The 14,158-nt window shown below is 44.5% G+C and overlaps 1 protein-coding gene across 6 annotated transcripts in view; it reads right to left on the bottom strand.

Moving 5' to 3' along the window:
- Numb (NUMB endocytic adaptor protein) overlaps window positions 1-10,164 on the bottom strand; it is a 124,278-nt gene extending 114,114 nt beyond the window's left edge. For all 6 annotated transcript variants that reach the window (XM_045154070.1, XM_045154075.1, XM_045154074.1 and 3 more), the window contains exon 1: window positions 10,078-10,164. The gene's annotated coding sequence lies outside the window, so the exon portion shown is untranslated. The remainder of the gene's footprint in view (window positions 1-10,077) is intronic.
- Between the last annotated feature and the right edge of the window lie 3,994 nt (window positions 10,165-14,158).

The following is a 14,158-nucleotide window of genomic DNA, read 5'->3' as shown; positions in this document are numbered from 1 at the left end:
ACAGAATAATATGTTCTAAAATAAAGACAAAATTGACACACTGGCAGGGTGTGGTGGCACATGCCTTTAATCCCAGCACTCAGGAGGCAGAGGTAGGAGGCTCACCATGAGTTCAAGGCCACCCTGAGACTACATAGTGAATTCCAGGTCAGTCTGGGCTAGAAAGCAAGACCCTTCCTTTGAAAAAGCAAAAAGATGCATTAGATTTTACTACTTTAGCACTGAAAGTTAAGAATCTGAAGCTGAATGTGGTGGTGCACGTCTGTAAGCCCAGCCCTCAGGAGGCAGAGGAAGATCACCATGAATTCAAGGCCACCCTGAAACTACATATTGAATTCCAAGTCAGCCTGGGCTACAGCAAGAAAATATATATACACACACAGACACAGACACAGACACAGACACACACACAGACACACACACACACACACACACACACACACACACACACAGAGTTGGAGAGATGGCTTAGTGGTTAGGGCGCTTGCCTACAAAGTCTAAGAACTCCTGTTTGAATCTCCAGGTCCCACATAATCCAGACGCACAAAGTGACACAAGTTGCAAGGTCACACATGCGTACAAGATGGCGCACGTATTTGCAGTTCAATTGCAGTAGCTGGAGGCCCTGTCATGCCAATTCTCTTTCTCTGTCTCGTTCTCTCTCTCTGATAAAAAAATAAATAAAAATAAAAAGACTTTTTAAAAACAAAAAAAAACAATGAATCTGAGATTTGTGGCCAAGTCACCTAAACTTGCATTCCTACTTCCACCTTGGTCTACAATGTTGGAAAATCATTTATTCTCTGTATTTCAAATTCCTTAAGTGCAGATAAGGATAATAAGCACCTCATAGCTGTTAAGGGTTAATTTATTCAGCCAAGGTAAACCATGTAGAACAAATCACAGAATGCAGCATTAGCTGCTGCTAGAATTATCATTAATATCTAGGGCTGGAAAAACTGTTAAGGTGCTTGCTTGCAAAGTTTAACAAGGATGACATGCAAATTCTGATGCCTCAGAGTTACTCCATGTATTCACATATTGTGGTACATTTGTCTAGGTTTGATTAACAGTACCTCAAAAAAATAATTAAAATTAAAAAGAGCAAGGGGCTGGAGGGATGGCTTAGCGGTTAAGATGTAAAGCCAAAGGACCCAGGCTCGATTCCCCAGGACCCACATTAGCCAGATGCACAAGGGGGCGCATGCATCTGGAGTTCATCTGCAGAAGCTGGAGGCCCGGAGCGCCCATTCTCTCTCTCCCCCTCTTTCTCTGTCAAATAAATTAATTAAAATTAAAATTTTAAATTAAAAACAGCAAGGAATTAAATGTAAGGTAGCAACCAACAACTGTGGGGGGGGGGGATAGCTCAATGATGTATCACTCTCCTAGCATGCAAAAGACCTTGGGTTCAATCCCCAGTACTGTAAAAACAAAACAAGTGGAAATAAATAGGGTTTTAGTGGGAAGAGAAGGGGAAGTCACTGTACACGAGTGGCCATCTACAGCCGCATGGTCAAGAATAGCATGTAGTTCAGTGGTAGAACGCTGGCTTGGCAAGCTCAAGCCCCTGGGTCAGATCTCAAGCACCATAGGGTTGAGGGGAGCAATAAATATACGTGGTCTTGCCCAGCCTTTCATCCTTTCAGACTAGCATTTCTCTGTCTATTTACTTGCATTCCAGCTCTATTTGTTGAGTAGAAGGAAACAAAGGGAGACTCATAGCAAGCAGCATAAAATGCAGAGAACTAAGAATAAGTCCATGGCAAAGTTGCAAATAGGATCATCCTCCTTTACATATGCCACTCCAGGAAAACTGCCAAGAACAGCTCACTCTAGACACTCTTCCTGCAGATCCTCCAGACTCCTCCTTAAACACATGTATTCTCCTTTAGTTTCAATCCTCCTTGTACCTCAAGATTTCTAAGTGCATATTTAATAACTTCCAAAATGCCCCATTGCCTATATTTTACTTCTGAGCATACAGCCATATCCTAAAATCTTATTCTAGTTCTACTAGAATTCATGTTATATCACTAGAACAAAATTTCTTTACAACTAAAGGTTCAGTCCCAGCACCTCAGAAACTGGGGGGCATGGTGGCACAAGCCTGCAATCCCAGTGCTTGGGAGATAGAAGGATAAGATGGACAAGGTCATCCTCCCCCTCTGAAATACAATGGTTTTGAGGGAAGCCTGGGATATACAAAACCCTGTATCTCTCTTTTTTTTTTTTAAGTCAATGTTAAAAAGCTAAGAACTAAGCACTTTTTTCAAGTATTTTATTATATAAAATGTTTTTTCTTTATGGTGATGTTTACTAAGGGATCTTTGATAAAGTAATTCTTGAAGTAAAATGATAGCTTAGAAAGGTTTTTACTTTTACAGAACAAAATTTTCAAGCATTAATGTTTCTACTAGGACTTACTGTGTGGTTAGTAGAAGGTAGAAAGCAGAAAAAGGAGATATCAGAAGCTATTTTAAGGGAAAATAAAACTTCCCTGAAGTACAAAATAAAATTAATTAGCTATTATTAATTAAAATTCCATTTTAAATCTGAATAAGCTTTAATAAGTAAAACCAAGTCTCACTAGACAGTTAGAAACAATTTCTGTAAGACTGAAAATCTGACATTTGTTCAACTATGTATTAATAAATCTCACTGTAAAATGAATTACACAATCAAAGCTACTCATAGATAAGTATGATTAAATTATGGATGAATAAGTTAGCTGAATAAAGTCCACTTATTAAAAGTACGTAACCAAACTGCTCAATGGTCACCATTATAAAGATTAAACTGTTAGGCCATTGCTGAGACTCTTGGTTTCCCACCAGAAATAGATGGTAAGACCCTATTGCTAAAGACTCCACATACTTTGGCTGCAGGGTCACTGAGAAATCTTGCTAGAGCTGAGCTGAAAACCTCTTCTGTATGGACCAGCTGACAGAAAACTGGAAAAAGCTAGGCTGCATGCATTTCCATGGGACAGAGAGAAATCACCAGTGAAGATAAATAACAGTGGACACTGCAAGCCTTAAATTTGGCCAGCTAGGCCAAATGAGCCAACAGGTGCAAGAGTGGCAAGTCTGTTATGGGGGAAACCAACCACTCTTAATTGGACTGGAGGCCTGCTCCATGGGAGGGAATACATGCCTCAGGGATGTAATGTCTGCTGGTGCCTGGCTAAATGCATATATTATGCTCACCAAACTGCTTGGTAAGCACTTTTCTTAATGTTCACGCCTATTTATTTTATTTTTTTGTTTGTTTGTTTTTGTTTTTTCAAAGTAGGGTCTCAATCTAGCTCAGGCTGGCCTGAAATTCACTATGTAATCTCAGGGTGGCCTCAAACTCATGGCGATCCTCCTACCTCTGAGCCTGAGCCTCCTGAATGCTGGGACTAAAGGCGTGCACCACCACACCCAGCTCACACACATTTATTAATGCTACTCTCTCACACTTTTGTTTAGAGAAACCTTTCTTTTCAGATGGTGATGACCTTGGGATGACTCCGAAGGCACCATGGTGCTGAGAAAGTGACAGAGGAGTGCTCAGCACTGAAATTGCTCTATCACACCTTCCAAAGCTAAGGGTCTGTTGTGGATGGGGTGGTGGGAAGGATGTGAGAGCCAAAGGAAGGGTGGGACTCCTTCTGATGCACTCTTCCAGATACAAAAGGGCCTGGACATCCATGACCTTGCAGTGCCTGGTACTATGTACACAAGACCATCATACTAGCAGAAAAAGATGAGGACATCAAAATAAAAGAGATTGGGAGGCAGGAGGGATGGCTTAGTGGTTAAGGCGCTTGCCTGCAAAGCCAAAGGACCCAGGTTCAATTCCCTAGGACCCACGGAAGCCACATACACAAATGGGCACACGCGTTTGGAGTTCTTTTGCAGTGGCTGGAAGCCCTGGTGCATCCATTCTCCCTCCCTCCCTCCCCCTCCCTCTCCCCCCCCTTCTCTGTCAAATAAATATAAATATTTTTAAAATATATTATATTTTAGGGCTAGAGAGATGGCTTAGCAGTTAAGCAATTGCCTGTGAAGCCTAAGGGCCCCAGTTCAAGGCTCACCTCCCCAGGACCCATGTTAGCCAGATGCACAAGGGGGCGCACACGTCTGGAGTTCGTTTCCAGTGAGTGGCTGGAGGCCCTGGTGTGCCCATTCTCTCTTTCTCTCTCTCTGCTTCTTTCTCTGTCACTTTCAAATAAATAAGCAAAAAAGTTTAAAATATATATATATATATATATATATATAAAATATTATATTTTGAAGACTCTCTTGTTTTTTTGTTTTGTTCTGTTTTGTTTTTTGGCTCTTTGGTTTTTCAAGGTAGGATTTTGCTCTAGCCCAGGCTAATGTGGAATTCACGAGGCAATCTCAGGGTGGCCTCAAACTCACAGCAATTCCCCTACCTCTTGCCCAGCATGCTTTTGCTTCTGAAATCAAACATGCAATGATTCTATTCCTAAATGATAAACATTGAGATTATGTTTTTGTTCTGTTGTTAATAAAGCTGCTATGCGCAAAAAAAAAAAAAAAAGCAATGATTATGTTTTCCAGTCTTCCATTTGGAGCTTTTTAAGACTAAAAAAATTGTTTAATTTGGAAAGATTAAAAACAGAATTAAGGCTGGAAGTGGTAGCACATGCCTTTAATCCCATGATTTGGGAGGCAGGGGTAGAAAAGGATTACCGTGAGTTTGAGGCCACCCTGAGATTGCCTCGTGAATTACAGGTCAGCCTGGGCTAGACCGAGACCCTACCTCAAAAAAAAAAAAAAAAAAAAAAGACAGAAAAAACGTTGGAAAGTCTACATGGGACACTACAGCAATAACCGCTTCACAATTTCATAAAACATTAATGAAAAGTTACATTATCACCTGATTCCAGGGAGCTGCAAATATCTCCTTCAATTTTTTTTTTTTTTGAGGTAGGGTTTCACTTTTGGTTTTTCGAGGTAGGGTCTCACTCTATCCCAGGCTGACCTGGAATTCACTATGGAGTCTCAGGGTGGCCTCGAACTCACGAGTGCTGGGATTAAAGGTGTGCGCCAGAAAAATAAAAAATAAATAAATAAATAAATAAATAAATAAATAAATAAATAAATAAATAAATAAATAAAGGTGTGCGCCACCATGCCCAGTTTAGGTCTGTTTTTATGTATATATGAACAAAGCCAGGCGTGCCCAGTTTAGGTCTGTTTTTATGCATGTAAGAACAAAGCCAGGCATGCCCAGTTTAGGTCTTTTTTTATTCATATAAGAACAAAGCCAAAGCCTGGCGTGGTGGTGCACGCCTTTAATCCCAGCACTTGGGAGACAGAGGTAGGAGGATTGCCATGAGTTCAAGGCCACCTTGAGACTACAGAGTTAATTCCAGGTCAGCCTGGACCAGAGTGAGACCCTACCTCAAAAAAAAAAAAAAAAAGAACAAAGCCAGGAGTGCCCAGTTTAGGTCTTTATTTATTCATATAAGAACAAAGCCGGGCGTGGTGGTGTACACCTTTAATCCCAGCACTCGGGAGGCAGAGGTAGGAGGATCTCTGTGAGCTCTAGGCTACCCTGAGACTCCATAGTGAATTCCAGGTCAGCCTGGGCTACAGTGAGACCCTACCTTGAAAAACAAAACAAAATGACAACAACAAAAAAATGGACCTACATCAAGTTCACTTAATTTTCAAATGAATGAGTCTCTCAATTTTTAGTTTTGTTCTTGTCTTACTGCTGTTATTGCTTTAAGGTAAGGTCTCACTGAGCTGGAGAGATGCCTTAGCAGTCAAGGCACTTGCCTGGGAGGCCTAAGGACCCATGTTCCACTCTCCAGATCCCACGTAAGCCTTGAACTCAGATGCATGAACCACCATGTGCATCTGGCTTACGTGGGATCTGGGGAAATGAAACTGGGTTCTTAGGCTTCACAGGCAAGCACCTTAACCACTAACCCATCTCTCCAGCCCTTATACAGAGTCTTAATGAAGCTTTAAATAAATATTGCAAACTACATTGATGTTCCTCAACCAAGTCAAATTTACAACATATATCAAATCTACTGCACTCTCTGGTGTGCTTTGATGTGTGTGTGTGTGTGTCTGTGTCTCTCCCTCTCTCGTGAATGTGTGCATACATGCTAACATTTTGAGAAAAGGACTTATTCTAGCACAAGCTGGCCTCAATCTCACAATCATCATCCTGCCTCAGTTGCTCAAGTACTAAGGTCACAGGTGTGCACCATCACTCCCAGCTTAGAATAGTTTTACTCTCTAAAAATAAAACAGCTTTTTACTTTTCTTTCTTGAAATGTTTATTTTGTATTTGCTTGTTTTCCATACAAGAAATGTTCTCAAACCAGCTCAATTTAGTGTCAGTTGCTTAATGTCATTATGTCTATGGATATTTGGGGTTTTACAGGCAATGCTTTACAGTTCAGTGGTTAAAGGAAGAGGGGAAAAAAAGGTGAACAAGAGGGCACAAGTGAAACAAAAGCGGCCCACATCTGAGAAACACCACTCAGTTTCTCTGCTCAAATTCCTCTTAAGTCCTCATGCCAAAGATTATTAACGTCCAAAAAAGTTCTAGGATCTGGAGCACAACACACTGTGTGATATGGTCAACACAAGAAAATTCAAACAAGAAACTGAAGGAATTCAGTGCAGTGCATCACCACCTGAGAATTGCCACAAGCAGATGAATACTGGAAGGCTGCTTTTGCTACATCACAAGGTTCAGAAGTTTTTCAAAGTTTTCACTTCGTGACCTAGTACATGCATGTATAAGAAGTTTACCAAAGCAATACTTTTCATCACCAAGAACAATGCTAGTATAGTATATTCTATTGCTTTATTTTCAATGTTGGCAATGCAAAAAAAAAAAAAAAAAGGTAAATTAGGAAGTACTCTTAATCCACAGTTTAAGAAACACATGCCAGGACTGATTGGGAGGGGGAGGGGACATGATGGAGAATGGAGTTTCAAAGGGGAAAGTGGGGGGAGGGCATTACCATGGGATATTGTTTACAATCATGGAAGTTAGTAATTAAAAAAAAAAAAACTGAAGAAAAAAAAAACATGCCAGGGCTGGAGATGGCTCAGTGGCTGAGGCACTTATCTGCAAAGCCTAACAACCTGGGTTCAATTCCCCAGCACCCAAATAAGGTCAGATACACAAAGTGACACCAGCATTTGGAATCTGTTTCCTGCATTAGCAAGAGGCCCTGGTATACCCATTCTCTCTTTCTCCTCGCAAATAAATAAATAAAAATACTAAAAAAAAAAAAAAAAATGGTAATGGTGGTACACTCCTTTAATCCCAGCACTTGACAGGCAGAGAGGTAGGAGGGTCACTGTGAATTCAAGGCCAGCCAGGGACTACAGAGCGGGTTCCAAGTCAGCCTGGGCTAGAACAAGAACCCTTCGTTGGAGACAAAAAAAAAAAAGAGAGGTGTGCTGGAGAAATGGCTTAGAGGTTAAGGTGTTTGCCTGCCAAGCCAAGGTTCAATTCCCCAGGACCCACATAAGCCAGATGCACAAGGGGCACACGTCTGGAGTTCATTTACAGTGGCTGGAGGCCCTGGCATGTTCACTCTCTCTCCCTCTTTCTCTGTCAAATAAATAAAAATACTTTAAAAAAAAAAAAAAAGGAGAGTGTTAGCACTCAATGGTAGAGCCCATGCTTAGCATGCTTGAATTCCTGAATATCATCAGCACTAAGAAAAAAAATCCTCTCTGTCTGTTCAGTGAGATGGGCAGGTATTTTAAGGTTGCTGATTATTACCATTTTTACTAACACAAGTGATTCTTGAAGTATGATCTCTTGACCAATATAAGCACCATGAGATAAATACAAATTCTTAGACCTCACCCTAGACTACTGAATTAAAAACCCCAGGGCCAACTAATCTGTAGCTGTCCAAGCCCTCCAGGTGTTTCTGACGTACCTAATGTTTGAGAATCACTGGATTTAAAAACTCAGGCCTTTGTGTTTAACAACCAGTGCAGTGTTTTGTGTCAGTCATTATTCCAAAAGCTCCACAAATACTCAATTTAAAAAAAAATATAGGGCTACAGGGATCTTGTTAAAATGTAGATCCTGATTCATTGCATTGTGTGTGTGTGTGTGTGTGTGTGTGTGTGTGTGTGTGTATGGGTGCATGCATGCCGTGACGGACATGTTGAGGTCAAGGAGAACCCTGGCACATTGGTCCTTGCTTCCCATCTTGTTTAATAGAGTCTTTCTCTCTGTCCGCTCTGCCAGCGTCAGACTTGTGAGCTGCAGGCTTCTCCTGACTCTGCTTCCCATCAGTGAATATATGTTGGGATAATAAATATATATATATATGGCTAGAGAGATGGCTTAGTGGTTAAGGTGCTTTCCTGTGAAACCTAAGGAGCTGGGCCCGACTCCCCCAGAGCCCACATAATCCAGACACACATGGTGGTGCACACGTCTGGAGTTCGTTTGCAGTGGCAGGAGGCCCTGGAGCACCCACTCATATTCTCCCCGCCTCCGCCGGCCTTTCTCTCAATAAATACATATAAAGTTAAAAAACATAAAATCACAGTAAAAAACTACTAGTATCCCTACCATACAGATGAGAAGTAGCTTAAGTTGGCTAAGAGGTGGGTCTAGAATTCAAACTTATTTTCAATTTAGCAGGATATATCAATCCCCACTAGGAATATCCCCTTTCTTATCAAGTCTTCAGTTTTACTCCTTTTGTTCAACTACTCCTCTCTGGTTCCCTCTCAAATTCTCCATACTGTTGCTGTCCTTATTTTCTAGCATGTCATTTAACTTTACTTTTAGGAACTTTTCTGTGGTCCTAGATGACGTAGAAATCATCACTATGGAGCGGGGGGGGGGGGGGGGGACGGGGGACGACATTTGCCAAGTCTGCCTGCAAGGGTTCAATTCCGCAGACACCCACATAAGGCCGGATGGGCACCGCTTTGCAGCAGCAAGGGGACGGACACATACACACGAAAATAAATAAATGAAATACTTTAAAAAAAAAAAAAAACAAGTAAAAATCATGAACTTTCTTCTCTTTTTGAAGACCTTAGAAGCTCTTACTTGGCACCATTGTTAACTTCTCCTATCTGCTGTCCTGGCCAGCTTCCACAAGACCACTCACCCGCTCCCAGGGTAACTTTCTCCAGAATCTACAACTCCCTTCCTACAGGGAAATTACTCCTCCCTTCCTACCTCCATCCCGTTTTGCTTGAGGGGAAATTCTACTTTTCCGCTAGACCCTTACCCTAGTGTGTCAAACCTTTTCTGGAAGACTTCTTTCTTAGTTGCCCCGGGAATCTTCAGACCCAGAAACTACTGCCTGTGCAGCAGGAAGGTCCCCTGACACCCAGACCAGCGGTTTTGGGGAGCAGGGCACCACAGGCTGCGGTCCTTCTCTAACCCCCCCACCCAGGCCCTTCAAGGTCTCCACCCGTCCGCCCCGCCGCTTCCCATCTCTACAGCACCTCTTCTTCTTCGGACAGCTGCTGTTTTCCAGCAGGGGTTCGGACCCGGCTTCCTGTCACCCGGGACCCCGGCTGGCCCTCGGTGTCCCCCACCTTCCCTTCTCTCTCCGGCACGGGCCACTCCCAGTTCCCTGCGCGCCCGCCGCTCCCGAGCTAATCCCGGGGTTCCCTTCTCTCCCTGGCACCCTAACTGGTCCCAGTCACCCGGAACCCTGGCACCGGTCACGCCGAGTCGTCCGCTCCCTACACCCCCCCACACACACACACACTCACCCCGGTTCTAGGAACCCCGATCGCTCTCGGTCTCCAGTGAGCGTCCCCGGGGACCGCCCGGCCGGAGCCGCCGGGGTCCCGCGCCGGAGTCCGCAGCCGGGGGAGCCGGGCCATTCTCCCCCCCACCCCGAGCGCCGCCGAGTCGCCGCCTCCGCCCCGGCCCCGGCCCCGGCCCCGGCCCCGACCCCGACCCCGACCCCGACCCGGCCCCGGCAGTCCCGGTCTTCCTTCCTCCGGCCTCCACCTCCCGAGCGCCGAGCCCGAGTCTCCGGCTCGCCCCGGACTCCACACAGCTACAGGCCCGCGCGCTCCCCGCACTCACCTGCCGCCGCCGGCCCCGCACAACTCCGGCGCCTCAGACTCTTCTACCTCGGCCGCCAGCAGCCGCCAAGCGCCACCACCTCCCCCATGACAACAGGCCCACCCCCGTTCTTTACTTTCAACTTATTGATTGGGCGGCGGGGCGGCGGCTCTCGGCTCTGATTGGCTGGCCGTAGCCGTCCGTCATTCTCGTCTTCCCCGCCCCTTTTCCTGGACCGGGTATTCGCCCCATCCCCACCCCTACCCCACCCCCCAGGTCCCCGCCCGGACCTGGAACGTCCTAGACCTAGCTTTCGCTGTCATTGGTGGAGGCCTGGGTAGTTCGAAATGCTGATAGGCTAATGGTAATGTCTGTTACCTTGACTGGCAGGGGACGAGATGGCCACGCTTGGTTCAAGCCCCCGTGAAGTTCGGTTGCGCAGTAGAAAGCAAAGCCCCGGGGGCCAGGCGCGCACGTCCCAGGTTACCCGCGAAGGGTTAACTCTTTGTTGCAGAGTTCGCGCTGTATGAACTCTGCCTTCTCCAGCTCTTCACACAAGGCCGTGCTTACTGCTGCCAACTTAGTTATGCAGGTAACACTTGAAAAACACTGACACTAGTGGTTGTTTTTGTTTTGTTTTGTTTTTCTTTTTCTTTCTTTCTTTTTTTTTTTTTTCCTTCTCGAGGTAGGGTCTCACTCTAGCCCAGGCTGACCTGGTATTCACTATGTAGTCTCAGGGTGGCCTCGAACTCACGACGCTCATCCTACTGCTGCCTCCCGAGTGCTGGGATTAAAGGTGTGCACTAAACCAAAACACCAGAGGTTTTGCTTAGGAAGTATCTCTAGGGCTGGAGAGATGGCTTAGCAGTTAAGGAACTTGCCTACGAAGCCTAAGGACCCATGCTGGATGCCCTAGGTCCCACGTAAGCCAGACGCACAAGGTGATGCATTGCATGTGCGCACAAGGTGGCGCTTGTGTCTGGAGTTGAGTTACAGTGGTTGGAAGGCCCTGGGAGTGCCAATTCTCTCTCATTTAAAAAAAAAAAAAGTGTCTATAAGCTTGCCTGTCCCCCCATGCAAAAAAGTAACACGTAGATAAAAATGTTCCCCTTACTTTCTTGAGCTTCCAATGCACCTTCAGTTTCCTTGAAGTTCTTTTCGGCTAAAGGGCAAAGCACCGGGCATGGTGGCACACACCTTTAATACCAGCACCAGGGAAGCAGAGGCAGGAGGATAGCTGTGAGTTGGAGGCCCGCCTGGGACTAGTGTGTGTGCCAGGTCAGCCAGGGCTAGAGGGAGACCCTACCTGGGGGAGGCGGTGAGGAGGGGGGAAGCCCAGCATGGTAGTGCACGCCTTTAATCCCAGCACTCGGGAGGCTGGGGTAGGAGGATCACTGCAGTTCAAGGCCACCCTGAGACTACATAGTGAATTCCAGGTCAGCCTAGGCTAGAGGGAGACCCTACCTCAAAAAAGAAAAAGAAAAAAAAAAAAAAGTACAAAAGCACAGATTTTTGTATAGCAGCCATCAGTCTACTTCTCACACTTATAAACATCTAAACATTGTCGTGTATTGAAGGTTCTCCAGTCTGAAGGTCCACTCCCCTAGCTGGCTTCTGCCACACCAGTCAGACAACCTTCAACATCTTACCTTGTGATGCTTTGGAAATGAGGGTTCTGAGGCCCCCATCTCCCACCTCTACTTGTTTGGCAGTTCTTAAAGAGCTGGAGTACCTCTCTCGCTCTCCCTCTCGCTGCTCTCCTCTCTTCCCCTCTTCCTCCCTCCCTTGCCTCTCTTTCTCCTTCTCTACCTCTCCTATTCCTAGCAATCTAAATTAGAACCACTTAGAACCATTGAATTAACTGAGGGTTTTTTTTTTCCTCTCTTGGCACAATCCGCAAGAATAAATGATTGCATTTTTTATTCATTTGGGTACAAATCACAGTAGGCATTTCTTGAGAAATCTGGTGTTGCTATAAAAATTCTTGTGCTCCTAGAAATATACTCATCATTAGCTTTTTTGCTTTTCTTTCTCATTTCCACCCACTTTTTCCTGCTTCTGTAAGAAAATACTGGCCTGATTACTTTTTCAATTTCTAAATCAAATTTAAATATACCTCCCTCATGACTTCACCTGTCATATGCAAACCCCTGGGATAATGAAACAATACCAGGGGAAGGACAGAGCCTTTCAAGGAGGAGCCCCCTTCCATACACTTAAACATTGGTTTATAATTGGGACTTTCCTGTAGAGCCGAGAAAATGGACTTTGGATATGTTGTACTTTGTCCCTATCTCCTTCCTGCTAACTCTTTGTCCAGTATCTTTCCTATTTACTAACCTTCCACCCTTTGCAGAGCAAGTTATGAGAAATATAAAACTGTATGGTTTTTAATTTTTTTTAAAAAAAAAAAAAAAGCTATTTCCTAGCCTATATTTTTAGTCAGGCTTAAATAAACTACACACTTCAATCACTAAACTAAGCGGAAATTATTCCTCCAGTAACTATACATAACAATAAGGTGTTTTTTCCTAGTTATTTTCTGGAACTTTCCTCCCCCTTCTGTCATCCTCACCTTCCAATTTAGAAATAACCTCCCATTCAATTCCATGACTCACAGAAGTCCATAAAAGGAAAGTGGAAAAGCCAAAATAACTTGAGATGTCTGAAGCGTTCCACTGAAGATCAGACATTGACCATGGTAAGATGGAAGTCAAGATAGAAGGTCTGAGTTAGCACCTCATAACAGATGAAGTCACGCATGCAAATGTGACGTTACTCCAGTGGGAACGCCACATCGGTGCGTCCTTTTAATACAGCACTAGCAGCTTTCTCCTCCCTAGCCTTGGCAGTGTGCTGCAGTACCAATTTTAGAGCAAGTTAGAAGGCAATTAATGCCCTGGCAGATAGGAAACAATCACGTCATAGGAGGGTCACGGCCATTATTATGGTACTTTTGTGTAATAATGGTTCTAGCGCAGCCACAGTGACTAGGTGCCATCAGGAACATAGAATTAGGCCAGTCTCACTAAGAGAACTTGCCATCTAAGTTTAGGAACTTAACAAAATTACTATCACAAACCTTGGTAGAAAATTACCACAAAGGTCAGCTATTCATTATATCGAACACTGAAGAAGAAAAAAGGGGCCTTTATAAACTCTTTTGTTCCTATGTCCATATATACTTTTCTCACTCCCCTTTGTGAAGTCACTTGAAGAAAAATAATTCAGGCTTGGGCGTGTGGCTGAGCTGGTAAAGTGCTTGTCCTAGGTCCAGCAGACATAAGCTAGATGTGGTGGTGGCCCATGCCTGTCATCCAAACTGCAAAGTGGTTTGAGATAAAGTGTCTCCAGGGCTGGAGAGATGGTTCAGCAGTTAAGGCACTTGCAAAGTCTAACGACCTGGTTTTGATTCACCAGTACACACGTAAAACCCAGCACAAAACGGTACATGTGTCTGGAGTTCCTTTGCAGTGGGTGGAAGCCCTGGACTCCTCTCTCTCTCTCTCTCTTTCTCTCTCTCTCTCTGTCTGTCTCTCTCTCTCTCTTCCTCCCTCCCTCCCTCCCTCTCTCTCTCAAGGTAGAGTCTCACTCTAGTCCAGGCCGACCTGGAATTCACTATGTAGACTCAGAGTGGCTTCAAACTCACAGTGATTCTCCTACCTTGGCCTCCCAAGTGCTGAGATTAAAGGTGTGTGCAATAAAAATATTTTTAAAAATAAAAATAAATAAATAAGATGCCCACAGTCCCATGTGTTTGTGAGCTCATACTTAAGGGCTGGGGAGATGGGTCAGCAGTTAAAGGTGTTTGCTTACGAATCCTGGCAGTACGGATTCTGTTGCCCAGTAGCCACGTAAATTAGCCAGATGCACAAAGTGGGGTGTGTATCTGGCGTTCATTTGCAGTGGCAAGAGGCCCTAATGTGCCCAACCTCTCCCTCTCTCTCTGCCTGCAAATAAATAAATATAATATTTAAAGAAAGAAAAAATATTTATATCCATGCACACAAACTAAGAAGAGGGGAAAATCTTCAAGAAGGGAAGCTTTAAGGTACACACTCTGCGCTAACAGAAGATGTTGTACTGGAGGCATGACTGAACC

Source organism: Jaculus jaculus, chromosome 7 (assembly GCF_020740685.1).
Source record: "Jaculus jaculus isolate mJacJac1 chromosome 7, mJacJac1.mat.Y.cur, whole genome shotgun sequence".
In the NCBI taxonomy this organism is placed as follows: domain Eukaryota; kingdom Metazoa; phylum Chordata; class Mammalia; order Rodentia; family Dipodidae; genus Jaculus; species Jaculus jaculus.
Note: the sequence above shows the minus strand (reverse complement) of the source record. Positions and strands in the feature narration are given on the sequence as shown.